This window comes from Pseudorca crassidens, chromosome 6, assembly GCF_039906515.1.
Source record: "Pseudorca crassidens isolate mPseCra1 chromosome 6, mPseCra1.hap1, whole genome shotgun sequence".
In the NCBI taxonomy this organism is placed as follows: domain Eukaryota; kingdom Metazoa; phylum Chordata; class Mammalia; order Artiodactyla; family Delphinidae; genus Pseudorca; species Pseudorca crassidens.
The window spans coordinates 82034004-82056136 of NC_090301.1; the positions used below are offsets into that span (position 1 = coordinate 82034004).

Genomic DNA, 22133 nt, shown 5'->3' on the forward strand with positions numbered 1-22133 from the left:
ATTCCCTACTTTATTTCCTCTCTAATCTTTGTTTTTCCTTCCTGTTTGTTTTGGATTTAGTTTGCTCTTCTTTTTCTAGTTTCTTAAGGTGGAAGTTTTGGCTATTTGAGATATTTCTTCTTTTTTAATCTAGGCATTTATAACTGTACATTTTTCTCTGAGCACTTCTTTCACTGTATGCCATAAGTTTTAGCATGTTGTGTTTTCATTTTCATTCATCTCAAAGTATATTCTAATTTTCCTTGTGATTTTTTGATCCATTTATTATTTAGGAGTGTGTTGTTCAACTTTCACATATTTATGAGCTTCTCAAATTTCCTGGTTATTGATTTTTAATATTATTACATTGTGGCCAAAGGACACATATTGTATGATTTCAATCATTTTAAATTTATTGTGACTTCTTTTATGTCCTAACATATGGTCTATCCTAGAGAATTATTCCACGTGCACTTGAGAAGAATGTGAATTCTGCTGTTCTTGGGTGGAGTGTTCTATAGATGTATTTTAGGCCTAGTTGTCTTATACTGTCATGCACTTTTCAATTTTCTTGTTGATCTTCTCTCTCCATTATTGAAAGTAGGATATCGCTGTATCAAACTGTTTTTTTTTTTTAATTTTTTATTGGAGCATAGTTGATTTACAATGCTGTGCCAGTTTCAGGCATAGAGCAAAGTGAATCAAGTCACAAACATCCACTCTTTCTTTTTTTTTTTTAAGATTCTTTTCCCATATAGGCCATTACAGAGTATTAAGTAGAGTTCCCTGTGCTATACAGCAGGTTCTTATTAGTTATCTGTTTTATATATAGTAGTGTGTATATGTCAATCCTAATCTCCCAATTTACCCCTCCCCCCATCCTCTGGTAACCATAAGTTTGTTTTCTACATCTGCAACTCTACTTCTGTCAAACTGTTGTTTTTGAATTGTCTGTTTCTTTCTTGAATTCCACAAGTTTTTTCTTCATGTATTTTGGAGCTCTGCTGTGAGGTGCATATATATTTAAAGTTCTTATGCCATTCTGAGGGATTGACTCATTTATTATTATAAAATGCCCTTCTTTGTCTCTAGTAACTGTTTTTGTCTTAAAATCTACTTTGTTGGATATTAGTATAGCCACTCTAGGTCTCTTTTGGTTACTAGGTCTCTTTGGTTACAGTAACCAAAGAGATTTTTTTCCTATTCTTTTACTTTCAACCTTTTAATTCTTTGAATCACACATGTGTCTTTTATAGAAAGCATATAGTTGGATCATTTTTTAAAAATTCATTTTGCTGATATCTGTCTTGATTCAAATGCTTAATTCATTCACATGTAATGTAATTACTGGTAAGGTAGGATTTCATTTACCTTTTTGTTTTTTGTGTTCTATGTCTTATGCCTTTTTTCCCTTTCTGTATTCTTTTTTGTTAGATATTTCCTAGTGTACTACTTTAATTCCCTTGTTGTTTATTCTATTACATTATTTTGAGGGGTTTTTTTTAGTGGTTTCCCTGGGAATTACAATTAGCATACTAACTTAAAACAATCTACTTCAGATTATTACCAACTTAATTTCAATAATGTATAAAAATTTTGCTCCACTATAGTTCATTTTCCCACCCCAACTTTTGTGCTATTATTGTCATACAAATTATATTTGTATATATTAAGTCCATCAATGTGGTTTTATAATTTATGTGTATATCTTTTAATTCATACAGGGAAATAAAAGCATTACAAACAAAAATACATTTTTAATCTTTGTTTTTTGACAGTTTGACAATATGATTTGTCTGTGTAAAGGGGTTAATCTCTTTATGTTTAACACACTTTGGGTTTGTTGAGCTTCCTGGACCTATAGATTAATATTTTGTATCAAATTTGGAAAAGGTTTGGTCATTGTTTCTTTAAATATTTTTTGTATCTCTTTCTCTCGTCTTCTGAGACTCCTATTATGCATATGTTGGTATTATTGACAGTGTTCCACAGATCTCTGAGGCTCTGTCCATTTTTCTTCATTAAGAAAAAAAATTTCTGTTTCTCACACTGGACAATTTCTATTTGACCTATCTTCAAGTTTGCCCATTCTTATTCTGTCAGTTCAAATCTGACCTTGAGCCCCTCTGGTGAAATTTTCATTTTGTTTATTGTATTTTTCAATTCCAAATTTTCTAATTGGCATATATATATATATATATACACACACACATATGTAATTTCTATCTTTTTGTGAAATTCTCTATTTGATGAGCCATCTTTCTCATACTTTAATTCTTTAGCTATGCTTTCCTTTCATTCTTTAAACATGTTTACAGTAGCTGATTTAAATTCTTTGCCTAGTAAGATTTACATCTGAGATTCCTCAGAGGTAGTTTCCATTAACTGCTTTTTTCCCCTGTGTATTGGCCATACTTTCCTGTCCTAGCAAGTCTTGTAATTTGTTTTGCTGTTGTTGAAAACTGGAGTTTTATATAATATAATGTGCTAACTTCATAAATTAAAATCCCCTCCTTCCAGGGTTTATTGTTGTTGGTGTTGGTTGTTGTTATCATTCCCAAGTTAATCTCTTTCAGTGTGTTGAAACAATATGTCCAAGATTTTTCTAAGAGGATCTGTGTGTGTCTGTGTTGGGGCATGCCTTCAGTGCTCTGGCATTTTATGTCTGCCTTAGCCTTCATTTCCTATGTGCACAGGGCCTCTGGTTGTGCTAGAGGTGAGAGAATAGGGCCTCCCCTGGTCTTTCTGGGGCATGCACACAGTCGTGCATGTGCATGTGGCCTCCTAGATACACAGGAATATGTTGGAGCTTTCCAAAGCCCACTATGGACATCTATTGTCCAGAGTTCCCTTCTACATTTTTTGGCAAGCCACTTATTTTTCTCAAATGGTATCTCTGTTTTAAACAGCTATGATGTTAAACAATTGCTGCTGAATGTTTTTGACAGTGCCCTGGGGATAGAGCTCTCCTCACCAAGCAAACTCTGGGTTAGTCAAAATAAAGACAAGCCTCATGAATGGGGCTTTTCCAGGAAGCTTCCAGGCAGGTCGAATAATGACAATTGACTGAGGACTTTGGGGAGTTCCAAATCCATTCTGCCCTCTTCAGTGTCTACTAGGGTGCTTTTCACAGCTACTATGGTGTGAGGCTGCTTATTTTCAAGGCTACCATGGATCTGGGGAGAGGGCAATCAAAATAGGGCAAGTTAAAATGTCACAAAGCTCACTGTTTTGTCAAAATTCAATTGTTTTTCTTGAATAAATGCTCTTCAGATTGCTGTAAATCTTTGGTTTATTTCCAGATGTCTGAAGAATTTGATTTTGACAATTTTTAATAGTGTTCTCATTGCTTTTATAGGACAGGAGATTTTCAGAGTGCCATTCCAAAAGTGCTTCTGTATTCTTAAAGTGAAAATATACAGCAATAAAAATAATGAACAACTGCATCATACAACCACAACTATGACTCTCACAGAAATAAGGTTGAGCCAAAGAAGCCAGACACAAAGAGTACATACCATATGATTTCATTTATATGAACTTCCAAAACAGTTAAAATAAGTCTATAGTGATTAAATTCAGAATAGTAGTTATCTTTGGGATAGTCAACTGGAATGAGGCATGAGGAAATATCCTAGGATGTTCGTATTGTTCTTTATTATCTTGACTTGGATGGTGGTTACATGGGTGTATTCATTTACTAAAATTCTTTGAGCAATGCACTTTGTGAACTTTACTGTATGAATTTATACTCTCATAAAAACTTAAAAAATAAATAAAAGTAAATGGTTAACCTCAGGCCCTTCTTTAATTCTTAGATATAGATTCCCTTGCAGAGTTTTATGCAAAGAGTAAAAGGTTTCATATTCAGAGTTAAGAGATTCATATATGTGCCACTGAGATATAGGAATGATTTCTTTTTAATACTATTGTTTATACTAATAACAGAAGCCTATATGTCTGCAATGCTCTATAGTTCTTAAATTGCTTTCACATATCTTATCATCTGTACAACTCCTGAAGTTGGAGGTCAAATGTTATATTTTCCCTTGAGTAGACTCAGTTGTAGAGTCAGAATTTGTGAATAGCAGAGTAAAAATGGATACTTTTCATGTATTATTATTAGATGATTATGCTTCTTTACCATACTTAAAATTTTTTTTAGAATATTGATAGTCACCAACTTATCAATATTAGATTGGTGCCCACGGTTTTAGAATTCTCTATTAAATCATTCTTAAAAGATGATATTAATCCTTGATTCTTTAGGTAATCCTAGGATTCTAGGAATAGACAGAATTTTAAACCTCCTCTTTTAAGTCTCTCTGTGAGATACAAGGGTATTTGTCATTCAGCTTAAACATACCTTATGATGAGATTTCACAATGCTAATTCATTAAAATATCACATACTTTTTACAATAAGGAAGTTGTCCCATGATAATACTCTCTGTTTCTGCAGCCTGCTCTTTTTCAGCCTTCTACTCAAACATAGAATGATTGATCACAATCTATGATTCTTTTCTAGATATTTGAGGAATATTAAGACCTATCCTCACATTAATGACCTTTTCCCTACTTCATTTAGGCTTTCCTCCTGTCATTTACTAAACATTCATATATTGGTTGAACTTCTCCCTGTCAGGAAGAAAGGGAGAAGTAATTGTCATTCTATCTATGCTATGAAGTTCTGTCATTCTATCTATGCTATGAAGTTTTATTCTAGAAAACAGTACTCTGATTAAGACCTGGTCAGTGATCAATATAAAGGTTTTGTTATTATTTTTATTGTTTCAGTTATATCATGATTACCAGATAATATTCTGCCTGTTTATGTAAATTTCTAACATCTATTTCTCTTATTTAGGTTATTTAATCTGCATTTGTCCCCATTAAAGGTCATTAGATTTGTGAAGATGACTTAGAATTTAACCATGTTTTCTTAAGTAATAGGCATGCCAGCTAACTTTGCATCTTTGGCTAGTTTAATAAGTATAGTCTCAATATAAATTCTGAAATCACAAATGAGAATAATAAATAAAGCAGGACTTACAAAGCTGCTATGCATTTGTGGATAGCTACTAGAAAACCTTAATTTGCTTTTCAGGCAAATGAACAATAGCACACAAGTGAGAAAGTGCTATTTATAAAGAGAATAAGGGGCTATAGAAATTTATTTATGCTTTGGCAATTAAGTTCCAAATGGCTGATGAAATGCCACTCTCAGATCCCAAACAGAAATCAACTTTAGCTGGATTTTCTCTGCCCCTCATTTTGAGCAAAAAACTTACCTTCTCAATCACTTAAAAATGCAAGGAGGGGAGAGATTTCTCCTCCAAATATCTCTCTACAGCCTGATACCCTTTTCTCTCTCTGGAGCATACCTTTCCCATTATATCTACCAAAATACAGTATATACAATCTGTTCAGTTCCATGTCTGATATTAGCATCCTTTTGGACAAGTTTAGGAAAAAACTATAGATAGATGAAGTAAGTTACTGGTTAAGATATTGCTTCATTAGCTCAGTACAGCCTGAAAACAGTAAGCCATCTCTCTTAAGCAATCTCAGTTCTTTCATTTTCTGCTCTCTCCTTGAGTCCAAACCCTTGAAATCACTGCCTTTTCTTTCTAGTTCAGTCTACCCCCATTCTCAAGCTGAGGGCAGATAAACCTTTTTGGAAAACCATATCATTGAAGGTGCAGGGTCCTTTTCTGCCTGGATCAGTTTCAGGCTAAAGCTGAAGTTCTTGTAGGCATCTGAATGTTCAGTCTGTCCAGGGTCACTGGGATCAAACCCACAGAAATCCCGTGATCAGGCTTCCTTCCTTTATTCTGGATGTGTGGTAATATGCAGAGATTGCCTGAGCTCAGCTTTTCATTATCAGCCCTTCCTGAGTTTGTTCTTCACCTTTTTTTCATGTTCTTTACCATCTGAACCTAGAGTTTTCTTAAAACCTTATTTCTTCCTAGCACCCTGTGTAATCCACACTATGTTCCCCTCTTTCTTCCTCTAAACATATACAAACAATATCAATGACCTACCTGAGTGGCCCCCAGTTTCCAGCATTCAGGGATTACCACCACTTTGCTATTACCTCTCTACTTTTCTCATCAAATTATTAAATACAGTAAAGTAATAGTATATTTCACCTCAATTATACTTTAATCTCTCTCTCTGGACATAGATCCAGTTTGGGGGATGATGACAAGGGTAATTTAGAGGATATCTGATAAGATGCACCACAGCAAAAGAGACTGAGAATGTACTTTAAGCTTTGCTTATTTTAATTTTTTTGTTATAGAAAATGTTCAAAATATACCAAAGTAGAGGAATACTATATTGAACTCTCAGGTATCCATCACCCAATTTCTACAATTATCAGCTATTTTTTTAATATATTTTTGGCCACTGTATCATATTAAAATTGCTTTCTCAAAGATTATTATCCCCAATGAGCAAACTGTTTTTTATTCTAAATCTGGTCCTGAAACCAAACTAAAGCACAGGAAAAAAAGAGGAAAAAAAGAAAAACAAACGAACTGAATACAGAGGGATATCTCTTTTATATTATCTTTACCACATAAAGCAAGTTGCAACATAAAGTGTCTTATAAATTCTCCCTTGAAACAATGGCTGAAGGGAATTCTAGATTATTGGAGTTTGCTTTTCTTTTATCACACTAGTGTTGTCATAGTTACCCTACAATGTATTCTTCAATGAAACCTCTGGACAAAAGATAGAATCAGTTTCAATCTAGGCAGGTTAGGGTCTGGGGATATCTATTTATGAGGAAGTATTAACAGCTGCAGCATCTCATCAATAAGAGGGAAGAAGTTTTCAAAGAGCTAAAGTAGTCTGGTTTATACCACCTCTAGGTAATGGGAGAATCTGACAAAGCTACAAAGAGTAGTTAGCCATCACTGTGTTTCCAGTGATTCACATGATGACAGTGAATCAAATGATATTTAGTGGAAACCTGTCACAAGGATAGTCTCCTTAATATCTTTATTGATGAGATAAAAGAATTCAGAGCATACTGTTAGACTCATAGTGAACTGAATTAGGTGGTTTGCTAATATCCTAGGGCCCAGAGAGAAATGACCTTGAAAGTTGGTAAAATGTTAGTCTGAAAACAGGGTGTGGAATCAGAGGTGACAAATAGAAGGTGAGGTTTAAGTACAAAGAAACTCCCATAAATTCAGTTTGAAAGATAATTCTTCCACTATGCTTTTCATTTGATGGACTTGCACTAAAACAATGTATCCATATGGATCTTTGAAAAAAAACTTTAAAATTCTGTATACAAAATGGAGGAGTCTCCAAGATTAATGGCACAATCAACAAAAGTAGAGAAAATTTTACCTTACAAAATAAGATTTAAAAGGTGTAAAGTATGTTCTGAAGAATGCTATGGTCTGAATGTGTGTGTCCACCACAAATTCATATGTTGAAATCCTAACCCCCAAAGGTGATTGTATTAGGAGGTCGACTGTATGGGAGGTCTTAAGTCATGAGGGTGGAGCCCTCATGAATGGCATTAGTATCCTTATAAAAGAGGTTCCAGAGATATCCTTAGCCTCTTCCACCATGTGAGGATACAATGTAAAGTCTGTGACCCAAAAAGGGCCCTTGATCAGCCAGGTTGGCACCCTGATCTCGGACTTCCAGGCTCCAGAACTACAAGAAATAAATTTCTGTTGTTTATAAGCTACCCAGTCTGTGGCATTTTGTTATAGCAGCCTGGGCAGACTAAGAGAAGGAAAATACTGAATGGTCTATTTTGGTGGGTTGTTTTTTTTTTTTTTTTGGTATGTTTAGAAAAGATTAAAAAGAAGAGAAAGATTTAAAGGAGCACACATTCTTTTTGGGCATAATTCCCTTACTCTTAGGTAAAGGAACAAAAATAAGTAAAAAATGTATTCTACTTAGTTCTCTTTCCAAAGTGTAGCTTTGACAGTGTACTTTTTAGTAGAAAGAGTCCACTGGCAATGAAGAAGATAGTTTTATTTATTTACTTATTGATTTGGTGGGTTTTTGGTCTTTTTTATTGAATCATAATTGACATACAATATTATATTAATTTCAGGTATACAACATAGTGATTCCATATTTTTATATATCATGAAATGATCATCGTTAAGTCTAGTAACCATTTGTCACCATACAAAGTTATTATAATATCATTGACTACATTCCCTATGCTGTACATTACATCCCCATAACTTATTTATTTTATAACAAGAAGTTTGTACCTATTAATCCCTCTGACCTATTTCACCCATCCTTTGCCCCCTCTCCTCTGGCAACCATAGGTTTGTTTTCTGTATATATGAGTCTGTTTCTGTTTTGTTCTTTTTATACAGTATTTGTCTTACTGTGTCTGACTTAACTTCAACTAGAATAATACCCTCTAGGTCTATCCTAGTTATCGCAAATGGCATGAATTCTTTCTTTTTTACTGTTGAGTAGTATTCCATTGTATATATACCACATCTTCTTTATCCATTCATCTATTGGTGAACACTTAGGTTGTTTCCATATCTTGGCTATGGTAAACAATGCTGCAATGAACATGGGAGTACATATCTTTTTGAATTAGTGTTTTTGTTTTCTTCAGATAAATACCAAGAGCTGGAATTGCTGGATGATATGATAGTCATATTTTTAATACAACTCAGTACTGTTTTCCATAGAGGCCACACTAACTTACATTCCCACCAACAGTGCATTAGGTTTCCCTTTTCTTCACATCCTCCCCAATAATTGTTATTTGTTGTCTTTTTGATAATAGCCATTCTGATGAGTGCAGTGTTAAGGTGTGAAGTGCTATCTCATTGTAGGTTTCGTTCGTATTTCCATGATTATTAGTAATGTTGAGTATCTTTTCATGTGCCTGTTGACCATCTGTCTGTCTTCTTTGGGAAAATGTTTATTCAGGTCCTCTGCCCATTTTTCAATTGGGTTTTGTTTTTTGTTTTTGTTTTTTTTTGATATTGAGCTGTATCAGTTCTGTATATATTTTGGATATCAATCCCTTACAGGATATATTGTTTGCAATTATCTTCTCTCATTCAATAGGTTGCCTTTTTGTTTTGTTGATGGTTTCTTTTGCTGTGCAAAAGTTTTTTAGTTTGATGTAGTCACATTTGTTTACTGTTGCTAGAAGATAGTTTTAACTGACCTTTCACTCTCCCCAGCAGCGAATGGTTGCTTATGACTAGGGCCCTAAAGGAATAGCTTCTCTGGGGTGGCACAGTCTTTCCCTGTCCTGTACCCTAAAATGTCATATGTTCACATAGTTCAAAATTTTCAAAATATGTAAAAAGGAACACAGTGAAAAGTTTTGCTCTCACCCTGTCCACCATTTACATAGCTCTCTCACACACACATACAGAGAGTGCCATAATCAGTTATTATTTTCTTATATGTTCTTGCAGAGTTTCTTTATACATCTTTTTTTAAAAAAGTAGCATACAACGTATCCTGTTTTATCGATTACTATTTTTTTTTGCCTTTAACAATACATCTACAGATCAATGATCAATACTAGAGAGATCCTCACTTTTTTTAAAGCCACTGTGCAGTACTTTACACTGTAAATGTTCAATGACTTTTTAACCATTCTCCTATTGATGAGCATGTGAGTTGTTTCTAGTTTTTATTTCAAGCAATACAGGCCTGGATAATGTTACACATAATGTCATTTCACATATGGGCAAATATATCTGTAGGATAAATTCCTAGAAGTGCAATTGTGAGTCAATGGGTATATGCAGTTTCAATAAACCTTGCAAAATTTTCTTTCATCAGAGTTGTACCAATTTCAACTCTCCCTAATGTATGAGAGGGCCTGTTTTCCTATAAGCAATAAAATGTATTATCAAGCTCTTAGACCATTGCCAATCTGAAAAGTGATATCAGTGTAATTTTAGTATGTATTTCTTTTCTTACGAGTGGACTTGATCATCTACTTATGTTTACAGGCTATTTAGATTTTCTTTCTATGACTTGAATATATATATATCTCTGCCTATCTTTCTATTATATGGTTGGTCTTTTATTGGTATCTAGTAGTTCTTCATATGTTAGGGAGATTAGAATTTATCTGTGATGAGTTTCTCAGTTTGTAACTTACCTTTTGACTTTGTTTATAGTTTTATATGTCATTAAATTTATTATTTTCTTTCATGGATTCTAGATTTTGAGTTATAAGGACCGTCTCCACTGAAATACTAAAAAGGAACTTCCTGTGACTTCTTCTAATACTTATACGCTCTATTTTGTATGAACATCTTTCATTCATTTGAAATGTATCCTGGTTGTACTAGAGTATGGTGTGTGGTATGAATCCAACATCTTTTTTCCACAGGTAGTCTGCCATCATTTAGTGAGGTGTTTACCTCTTCACCGCTGATTTGAAATGCTATATTTTTCATATATTGAATTGCGGTATGCATTTGGAATTATTTCTGGACTTTGTATAATATTCTATTAGTCATTTTATCTAATGATGAACCAGTACCACACTATTTGTGTCCAGGTTTTTATGTTTTAATATCTGATAGTGCTAATTTGCCCTCATTGCCCTTTTTTCCCCTCAGTTTTTCTGCCTATTTTTGATTAATTATTTTTCCATATAAACTTTATGATCACTTTGCCTTGTTTCAAAAACCCCACTGTCAATATTTTTCTTATTGGGCTCATGTTGAAATTATAAATTAACTCAGAAAGAATTGTCATCTTTTTGGTATTTACCAACTAGGTACATCTTCCCTTTGTACAAAATTTCTTATATGTTTTCCAGTAGTGTTTTTTGTTTGTTTGTTTGTTTGTTTTGCGGTATGTGGGGCTCTCACTGCCGTGGCCTCTCCTGTTGCGGAGCACAGGCTCCGGACGCGCAGGCTCAGCGGCCATGGCTCACGGGCGCAGCCGCTTCGCGGCATGTGGGATCTTCCCGGACCTGGGCACGAACCCGCGTCCCCTGCATCGGCAGGCGGACTCTCAACCACTGTGCCACCAGGGAAGCCCTCCAGTAGTGTTTTAACATTTCTTATTAAGTTTATTAATGTGCCTTTCATCTTTTTTCTTTTTTTAAATGAGTACTTGAATCCATTATATATTCATGCCATTTGTTGTCTTTTGTGTATTAATTTTGTGCCCCACTACCTTGCTAAATAGCTTTTTGGTTGAATCTCTTGAGTTTTCTAGGTATATAATCATAATACTTAGCTGGATGAATCCTAATGGATGCTGTGGAGAAGGAGAAATTGGGCTTTTCAGTTTAGTGCATGGAAGTTCCTTCTGACAAATCTCAAGAATGACAAATATGGACACATTATGGACTCTTTGATACTCTAGACCAGACCAGGTAATGCCCACTATTCAAAAGCTGTAGGATCGTTTTAGGAAGAATTTACTGGAATAAGGATTGTTTTCAAACAAATAATTCATTATTATCTTTTTGTTTTGTTTTGTTTTTTGTTTGGGGGGGTGGTTTGCGGTACGCGGGCCTCTCACTGTTGTGGCCTCTCCCGTTGTGGAGCACAGGCTCTGGACACGCAGGCTCAGTGGCCGTGGCTCACGGGCCCAGCCGCTCCACGGCATGTGGGATCCTCCCAGACCAGGGCACGAACCCGTGTCCCCTGCATCGGCAGGCGGACTCTCAACCACTGCGCCACCAGGGAAGCCCCCATTATTATCTTAATCTCAGTTATCATAATTGTCATCACATGTTACATGTAAATATAACTTGTATTGAAAAATTAACTAATATAAAGCTACCTATTTGTTACCACCATTGTTATTACCAAAAATTTCAAAGATATCTCTAGGATATCCATGTAAGGTTCAATGGAGTTTAACTCTAATACAATATGGCAAAGAAAAAAATCCAGTTGAATGCAACTAACTGTCCATCAGTCTTGCAGTAGAATTTGTGGTTAAGTAGCCTAAATGAGTTGCTTAGTTTGTGATGGGCACAGAAAATCCTCCTTGCTGAAGTTACTAAACCCTCCTCACCTAACAATGATATCCTCTGTTGATCTTCAGGACATGGTGTCTCATCTGTTTAGTCTGGCCTTTTATTTGACTTTCATTGACTTTGTGGCCAAGCCTGTTTTCTGTTTGATATGTTAACCCAAATATGTAGGTGAACTCAACCATTTAGTGATGGGCATGTAATTTTTAATAATAACACTTATTTTATTTGATAACAGAATGCAATTTTCACTAGTAAATGGAGAAGCAAATGTTTGACTTTTGAGTAATAGCTTGCTATCTTTTAGAGGAATTGTCCAACTGTCTTTTGCTAGGAAACACAGACTTCTGGTTGCTGAATTCCTGCTAACTTTTTTTTTTATATATATACAATGTTCAACCTTAGATTAGATATATACAACTTAAGGTCTTCTTAAAGTGCTTGCTAGGATATTAGCACCTTTTAGTGCTAGTTTCTGGAGAGCTGCAGCTGTCACCCAAGTCTTAGTACTGAGCTAGCCATAATAACATGAAATTTGGTGTGTTGAAGAATCTTCTCATTTGAGGTACATCACAAGTTGTCCATATTAGAAAAAATATACACAGTCATACTGGGCTGTGTGTCAATGAATATAAAAGACGTGCAATAGAGGAACCAAAGATTGTGAATGTGTAGATTTGTACCTGTTGGCACTGAAATCCTGATTTGGTCTAGTAAATTCAACTTTATTGCCTTGTTTCTGCTTTGGTTGAATCTCAATATTTTACCTCTCGTCTACAAAATTCTCTAAAAATAAAGCCAAGATATAAAATGCTTTTAAAATCCTAAATAAGTTTTATATAAATTTCAGTTTTCTCTGAGACATTACTTCTAAAATAAAACCAGTGAAACTTCAGAACAAATAACATGAAGAACTGACATCTTAAGTCACTATTCTGTGTGCACTGAGAGATGCTGGCACTTGGAATATTCTCATCATGCAAATCAAAACTACAATGAGATATCATCTCACACCGGTCAGAATGGCCATCATCAAAAAATCTAGAAACAATAAATGCTGGAGAGGGTGTGCAGAAAAGGGAACACTCTTGCACTGCTGGTGGGAATGTAAATTGATACAGCCACTATGGAGAACAGTATGGAGGTTCCTTAAAAAACTACAAATAGAACTACCATATGACCCAGCAATCCCACTACTGGGCATATACCCTGAGAAAACCATAATTCAAAAAGAGTCATGTACCAAAATGTTCTTTGCAGCTCTATTTACAATACCCAGGACAAGGAAGCAACCTAAGTGTCCATCATCGGATGAATGGATAAAGAAGATGTGGCACATATATACAATGGAATATTACTCAGCCATAGAAAGAAGCAAAATTGAGTTCTTTGTAGTGAGGTGGATGGACCTAGAGTCTGTCATACAGAGTGAAGTAAGTCAGAAAGAGAAAAATAAAAACTGTATGCTAACACGTATATATGGAATCTAAGAAAAAAAAAAAGTCATGAAGAACCTAGGGGTAAGATGGGAATAAAGACACAGACTTACTAGAAAATGGACTTGAGAATATGGGGAGGAGGAAGGGTAAGCTGTGACAAAGTGAGAGAGTGGCATGGACATATATACACTACCAAACGTAAAATAGATAGCTAGTGGGAAGCAGCCGCATAGCACAGGGAGATCAGCTCGGTGCTTTGTGACCACCTAGAGGGGTGGGATAGGGAGGGTGGGAGGGAGGGAGACCCAAGAGGGAAGAGATATGGTAACATATGCATATGTATAACTGATTCACTTTGTTATAAAGCAGAAACTAACACACCATTGGAAAGCAATTATACTCCAATAAAGATGTTAAAAAAAAAATAGGGGGCTTCTTTTGGTTTCAAGTGTGAATTACTTATATAAATGTCCTTTTAGAACCTGTTTATGTAGAGACCATACGGGATGTTAGAAAATGTTTTCACTTATTTCACAGGCCATTTGATTTGCTAATATACTTAAGTTTCAATATTCAATAGTCATTCATGTAACCTTTTCTTTTATTGATGTGGTTTTGCAAAGTTTCAGGTACCTATGTGCAAATGCTTCTCAAGAACATTTCCTTGTCTCTGGGGTGTGCTATGACTTTTACCCTCTCTTTGTCTTTTTTCTGGATTATTTTTAAAACATAGTGGTTTTCAAACATAGTGCATGTTTCAGAGAAAAGAATAAGACTTGGAGAAGGGCAGAGGTAGAGATAAGCCCATGTTTCTTCACATGGCCAGCAAAAGGGCAAAGGAAGGCCTTCTCTACTATTTTATGATTGACCAAAACACTTTAAGAGAACACTTTAATAAAAAGGTCCCTAATTTTATTCCTGGAAGTCTTTGATTATCTCAGTCTTTTGGCCCAAACTGATAGCAAATCAACAAGCAAGAACTTGAAACAATTTCTCATCCTTTTGCACAGTGGGAGTATGGGGCAGCTGGTAGGGTTAGGGAGTTGTTGGTTTTTTTTTTTTCATTTTAGCAGGTATTGTATATAAATTACTTTATTCCCACATCTTCTCAATTGTTTCTTCCCTTTTTAAGCCCTTTTCCTCTCCTACTTGGCAAGATTTGGCTTTTCATCCAGAGATCTTTTTGCAACCTTTGTTCACTTTTAGCCTGTTGATAATCACCTTGCTGGGTTGAATGCCCACACGGACAGTTGTGCCACTGGCTTCTCCTGCTGCACACGTTCAGTGTAGATGATACATTTCTTCCTGTAAACTTGAACTGCTTTGCCAATTTGCTGACCTTTGTAGTGTCCTCACACAACCTGAACGTCATCATCCTTTCAGATGGACATGGGTTGGACATTGTACTTCTGTCTCAGCTCTTTGGAAAGAGGGAAAGACATAATCTTCCTGCGAAAGTGGGAAAGTGAGTTGAAATGCTTTTATGGTTCTTCCTCTGGTCACAAGTCACAAAGGGATTGAACTTCATTTTGGCTGTTGCTGCTTCGGTAATGACCACAACAGGGAAGAGAAGATGGAGTTTTCAGAGAAGTTTCTCTAACTGTAATCTCTTCATTTGTTTGAGTGTGCAGTTCTGCCTTTCTAATCTCTGGTCAGCCTTTTGCCTGACCTACTCAATATTTTTCCTCTGAAAAGCTGGGATTTATAATTTTCACACACTTGGAATCCTAGTCAGGCATTTAGTTGCCCCTTTTAAAATTAAGGTTTGGTTTAATCTTTTTTGTTGCTGTTGCTGGTGGTAACTTTCTTTCTAAGTTTAAAGAGGCATGTTTTAGACATATTAGGAAGAGAATGGCCTCTGGAGTCAGACATGTCAGGGTCTGAACGTGTATTCCCCATGTACTGATTTTTCACTTCTTAAACTAGTTATATTACATGTCACATGTAAGTTGGTTGTAATAAGAATTGGTCTTATTACCATAAGACCACAGGTCTTATGTGATTGCACATAGGATCTGCTATGAAAATTCACTGACATCACACTTGTAAAGTACTACCCAGAGCCTAACACATGAGTAACACTTTGTACACATGAGATTTCTTAAAATTTATTTGAGGTATTCTAATGCTTATTTATTTTTGTGAAAGGATTTATGTTTAAAAAATAAATATATGTATATATAATTTCATTCATTCATCAAATATTTGTTGTACACTGTCTTTATGCCAGGCACAGGTTTAAAAGGTGGGAATATGTGGTGAATATTTAACAAATATTAAATTTATACAAGATTTTGCATTCTTATGGGGAAGACAGACAATAAACAAAATAAACATGCAAAATATATGTCAAATGATGATAACTGCATTGGAAAGGGGGTTGTGCCCTGAGCAGGTAATGCTTGAGTGGAGACTTAAAAGAGGTTAGAGAGTAAGCTGTGTATCTACCTAGGGGAAGAGGGTGTAAAAGTTAATAAACAGTAAGCTCAATTAAAACACAGTTTTCTATTTTATTCAATTTGTTTATTATTTATTTATTGTTTATTTATTTATTTTTATATTTTTTTAACATCTTTATTGGGGTATAATTGCTTTATAATGGTGTGTTAGTTTCTGCTTTATAACAAAGTGAATCAGATATACATATACATATGTTCCCATATCTCTTCCCTCTTCAGTTTTCTATTTTAAATGTCAAGGGGCTGCTCTCATGCCCTACCATGATAGCAGAGCCCAACAGGAAGAGGAAAATTTCCTTTAGCCTGGCAAGAGCTCAGCCAAGGAAAGACTGTCACAACTCATTCAATGAAAAGCCACTATAACTTCAAAATCTCAATTCCTCCAATGGACTCTTTGTTTACTATAGCCCTCCCAACTTCCTTTTCCCTCCTATAAAAGAATTCTTCTCTCCTTCTTGGGGGAACTTGCATGTGGCTCACCACAGTTGCAGACCCTGAATTGCTATTCTTTGTTGATCCTGAATAAACCCATTTTTGCTGGAGAAATAACTGGCGGTCTATTGTTTAAGGTCCATAAGGGGATGGTAGGTACATTACCCTGAGGCAAGGAGGTCAGTGTGTCTAGAGTGAAGTAGGAGATGTGGTCAGATAGCAGAGGCTATATCATGAGGAACCTTCTAGGCTATATGTAAGGACTTTTGGTATCACTCTGAGTGAAAGTGGATCCAGTAGAGAGGTTTGAACAGAAAAATGGCATGATCTAATATTTTAAAAGAAAGCACTCAGGCTGCTCTGTTGAGAAAAGACTATTAGAAGGACTAGGTCAGAGGCAGGGGAGACCAGTGAGGAGGCTGTTACAGTGAATTGCAGGGGCCTGGACCAGAGTGGTAGGTGGCAGAGGAGGCAGTGAGAAGTAATTAGAATCTGGATGTATTTTTGCATATAGGGTTGATATGACTTCTTGAAGGATTATTGTAGGGAGTGGGGAAAGAAAGATAAGTAAAAGGTGACTCCAAAATTTTTGGCCCAAGAAACTGGGGCTAGTTGCTAGTCACTGAGAGGGAAAAACTGCAACATGAACACATTTGGAATGGAGGTAAATATGGAGATCAGAAGTTTGGATTGGAAACATTTAAGATTAAAATGCCTATTAGGCTTAGAAGTAGAAATGTTCATTGGGCCTATAAAGTCATGGGACTAGATGAGAGCTACCAGAGGAAGAGTGTATGTAGACAAGAGATGAAGCCCTGGGCCCCTCTAGCATTACGAGGTGCTGGAGATGAGGAGGAACTATCTGATTTGTAAGTATGTTGCTTGTAGTGAAAGTGTAGGGGAATATATTTTGAGGAAAATTACCTATATTCCACCTTGCTTCCCAATTCAAACCCTAAGAGAGTGAGGTATTGGCTTCCTGGAATAACAAATATTGCATATCTCTTGCTTAAGAAGCATATAATACTAGAAATGGTCGCGGAATTTGTACAGAAAGTAGATTTTAAAAAGTCATCTCCACACTGGAGATACTAAAACCCCTAAAAAAAAAAAAGTCTACAGCAAGCATCAGTAAATTTAGAAATGGCTTATAAATACACCAAAAGTAGAAAAGTGGGGTAATGAACAGGACTGGAAAGTGATGGCCAGTGTTTCTAGGAAGTAGAACCATGCAGCTGGTTTAGAAATGGTTTATGTTAGCGACAAGCCTTGGTGCAGGTTTCTAAAGAGAATATGAATTTGTAGAAAGGAGAGAATTTCAAAATCGAGAATGGCTTATTATCCACTGGATTAGCAGGGCTAGTTTTTCAGTGAGTGAGTCATTTCTTCCTTATTTTATCACTCAGTATCCCTGAAACAGAGGGCTCACTTGGAAGGAGCAACTGAGGAGAATTTAAGGAATGAACTATCTCTAAAGGTGTAGGTAGGGTTGAACCGGTAAGAGGGGCCTGGCTAGACCTTCTATAGGCCCAGGGAGCAGGGAAGGCAGCTGTGCTGCAGCTGCAGGAGAGGATCAGCTGACAGTAGCTGTGGCCTTCAGCAGAGGAACACAGGCACTGCTAACCTGCAGTCTGGCATGGAGGGAAGCAGAAGAATAAATACTCAGCCTCACCATCCTTCCATTTCCTGATGTCCTGTTGGAGCCTCTCATTGGTGGGATGCAGCGGGAAACCAGAGGGCAAGCAAATCTAGAGATGTGGTCCATACAAGTCAGCCTCCTGGGGCACAGATCAGGTCAGGAAGGATGGAGAGTGGATGGAGAGACAAAATGAAACCATCCAGTACACTTATCTCCATAAGAAAGTTTATAATAAGTTTCTGGGAAAAGTCAGAGGATTATGAGAATTTTGGCACCATTAAGAACTTTGAACCATCATGAATGGAATGATAGATTCCCACTCCTTCAATGTTAAGTCTTTAAAAAAAAAGCTCACCTTATTTTCCCCTTTCTTCCTTTATTTGGCATCATTGTCCTATTTGATTGTTTTGTTTTGATAAAGCTCTGCTTATATTTGTTATTCAGTATTTATAAAGGCCTTGACATGCCTCTTCCCATATGAGAAGCGTCTGCTTCTAAGCTGGGTACCAGGTTTAAGCTATACAAAGTCTCGCTTGGCTATGGCACTGCGTAGTTTGTTTTCAAACTTTTCTTCTTATTAGTTGTACAGATGGTCCTCAACTTACAATTGTTTGACTTAGAATTTTTCTACTTTTACGATGGTGAGAAAGACATGCATTCAGTAGAAACTGAACCTTCAGATTTTGAATTTTGATCTTTTCCCAGGCTAGGGATATGTGGTACTATCTTCCTTCCTGATGCTGGGCGGTTAGCTGTTGCTCCCAGTCAGCCACATAATCAAGACGGGAAACAACTGATACACTTATGACCATCCTGTACCCATAGAACCATTTTTTCACTTTCAGTATAGTATTCAATAAATTACACGAGATATTCAACACTTGATTATAAAATAGGCTCTGTGTTAGATGATTTTGCTGAACTTTAGGCTAATACAGGTGTTCTGACCACATTTAAGTTAGGGTAGGCTAAGTTATGATGTTCAGTAGGTGTATTAATGCATTTTCGATTTATGATATTTTCAACATATGATGGGTTTATTGGGACATAACCCCATTGTAAGTTGAGGAAGATCTGTAATTGGATAACTTGTCATTAGAGATAGTTAAAATTCTCATTCTAGCAAAATAGTCACTTCCTAAATTGTAATTTTCCCCCTTCCATATACTGTTTCCTGTTAACCTCAATATTTGCAACAATTCTCTTTATGACTCTAAAACTTTCTCACTACAGACACCTCGTGAACATATTCAGTTCAACTATATAAGTAGAGTCAGTAAGATGAGGTAGAGTCTACAGAAAACATGTCACAAAATTATAATATTCAGGATGTGTAAAGTTATATTGAAAATTATCTTAGAACAAACATCATAATCTATTAGGAATATGCCAATCATTTGTAAATATCCATTACTTTCTCCTAAATGCATGTAGCTTTTGTCAAGGACTGCTAACTCTTCCCTAATATTGATTTTCTCCTTCTTTCTTTAGTAATAGAACTCTCAACATTTAGCTGGGCACAAGCCTGCTCAGATAAAGACCACATTTCCCAGTCACTCTTGCTGCTACGTTTTGGCCATATGTTTTAGGGTCCGAAAAATGGTATGTGAGCAGAATGCAGCCACACTGGTGAGAGCTGCAAAAGCCATCTTAGACCAGGGATGAAAGCCATGACTTGAGAATGGTAGAACAAAGTAGTAAGTGTCTAGGTCCTCAAGACCACAGAGCTGCTATATAAGCCCTGGACTGTTTATGCTCTAGCTCCTACAAGAGAAAGAAATCAATGTCTATTTGTTTGAGCTATTGTTTCTTGGCCTTTGTGACAGCAGTCAGACATATCCCAATTTACTCATGGTCCTTCTAATAAAGGCCTGTGTGCTAAAGTACAACAGTAGTTGCATTTATTATCTGTTGATAGAGAACATACATAATGACAAAGAGGTATTATAAATGCAGGAAGATTTTAAGTGAATTTTTTAAAATTAATCACAGCTACAAGCATTTGAACACATAAGTGAGATATATTGTTTATTCACTCTATTGATAATGCTTGGACTGGCAATGCGGACTTAAGGACTCTGCCAGACCCTTACTCCACATGAATTTTTGAAGTCCATGGACTTAGGCCTTAGAGTTGAAAATGAGATTAGGCAGTATAAGAGCCAGCTTAGAAGGTACAAATAAAGTCTGAAATGCCAGGTCAACTATACTGCTGTAGACTATAACCAGGTACATGAAGAGAGCTGAGGCCCAGAGGGTCCAGCATCTAGAGTGGACACTGTGGCAACTTCCCCAACATCACTTTAATGCTTTCCCATCACAGAGCAGTCATCCCACTTGGTAGGGGGGTGCTGGGTTGAATAGTGTCCCCCCAAATTCATGTCCACCTGGAACCTATAGAATGTGACTTATGTGGAAATAGGATCTTTGCAGATATAATCAAGTTAAGATGAGGTCATGCTGGATTAGGGTGGTCCCTAATCCAGTGATTGGTGTCATTATAAGAAGAGGGAAATTTAGACACAGACGCATAGAAAATCACCATGGGAAGACACAGGCAGGGATTGGAGTTATGCTGCCACAAACCAAGGAACACCAAGGACTGCCAGCAACCACCAGAAGCTAGAAGAAGCAAGGAGGGATTCTTTCTTAGAGTCTTCGGAGAGAGCATGGCTCAGCAAACACCTTGATTTTGGACTTCCAGCCTTCAGGATGATAAGAGAACAAATTTTTGTTGTCTTAAGTCGCCCAGTTTCTGGTACTTTGTTATGGCAGCCCTAGGAAACTAATACAATGGAACTGATCCTACCCCCAGTTGCAGGATGGGAATATATTCATGTTTAACAACGAAGGCATGATCCATCCAAACAGAAGAGATGCCTCCTGCATTGCTGGAGCTGGGTCCAAATGGATTCCTGCTTTGCAGATGTTAACTCTTTACTTGCTGGATAAAGACGGATCAGAGGGATTCAGGCTGATGCAGTGAGGAACATCTGGGAGACTTAGAGCATTGGCTTCTTATCACCTGGTTTAGAAGCACTCCAATATTTTAAAAACCTATGGAGTTGTATCAGTGTGTGCCAGGCATATGCCTTGGTTGGTCTTTCCTTCTTGCCACTACAGGTGATTCAAGAGTGGCCCAAATTGGGCCAATCAAAATGAAGCTCAGGACTTTTATTCTTTGGCTGGGGGAGAGCATGCCCTTTCTTGGGAGGTGTGAATGGGAAAGAACCCTGGTTGCTGTGAGCTGAAATTTTACAACCTGGAAAGAAGCTAGCCTAAGGACAGAGCCAACAATCAAAGAAGGAAGAACTACACAACTGCAGCCAAATCATTTGGAACTCTGGTCATTTGCACCTGAATCTCTCCCATCCTTTGAACTATTAGTTATTTGGGCCAATAAATTTGCTTTATTGTTTCTGCAAGTTTGCATTGGTTTTTCTGTTGTTTGTAACTAGAAGCATCCTAACTGATATAGTCCCTGGAACTTTCTTAGCAGATATTTATTAGGTCCTTCTCTTTGAAACATCTTATTTTGATGTCCACTAGTGTAATTATTTTGTAATTACCTTTTACCTTTGTGTTCCGTTAATAAATGAGACATGAGGCAGGCTTTAAGGAAATAGGACTTTGATGAAAGACTACTGTCGTCAATTTTATACTGAATCCTTATTTTAGAATACAACTCAAAAGCAAATAGACACGTGTATTCACACACACACACACACACACACACACACACACACACACACACACCCCTGCAATTTCCCCAACTGCATTCCGTGCCGTACATAATAAGAACAAACTTGTATTATAGATGCAGTTGACAGACAAAATGGTACAAACAAATGGGAGAGCATCTGTAATCTATGCGGAATAGTGGAAAAATAAAGTATTAACTCAAAGAAATATGGCTTTGTGAATAAAATTCTCTTCCTTAAGAATAACTGAAAAATAAATCAAGTGGTAGTGCAAGGGCCAATTTAAATATAGAGGTTAGCAAGGGAATGGAGATGGAGAGAGATGAATAGAGGCAGCCAGGGAAAAATCATGAAGCTGAAACTCCCTTTTCTCTGTCTCAGCCTTCAAAATAAATCTCTCTTTTGCAGGGGCCATTTCAAAAACAGGGCTAAGGAGGGGCAGAAACAAAGCACCAGTGTCCTCTGTGGCCCCTAAAAATGAAAAATTTGAGTTAACTCAATCGAC

At 36.5% G+C, this 22133-nt stretch overlaps 1 pseudogene; it reads right to left on the reverse strand.

Annotated features, from left to right (window-relative positions):
* Positions 1-14489: 14489 nt before the first annotated feature.
* LOC137225875 (large ribosomal subunit protein uL24 pseudogene) lies at positions 14490-14925 on the reverse strand (annotated as a pseudogene).
* Between the last annotated feature and the right edge of the window lie 7208 nt (positions 14926-22133).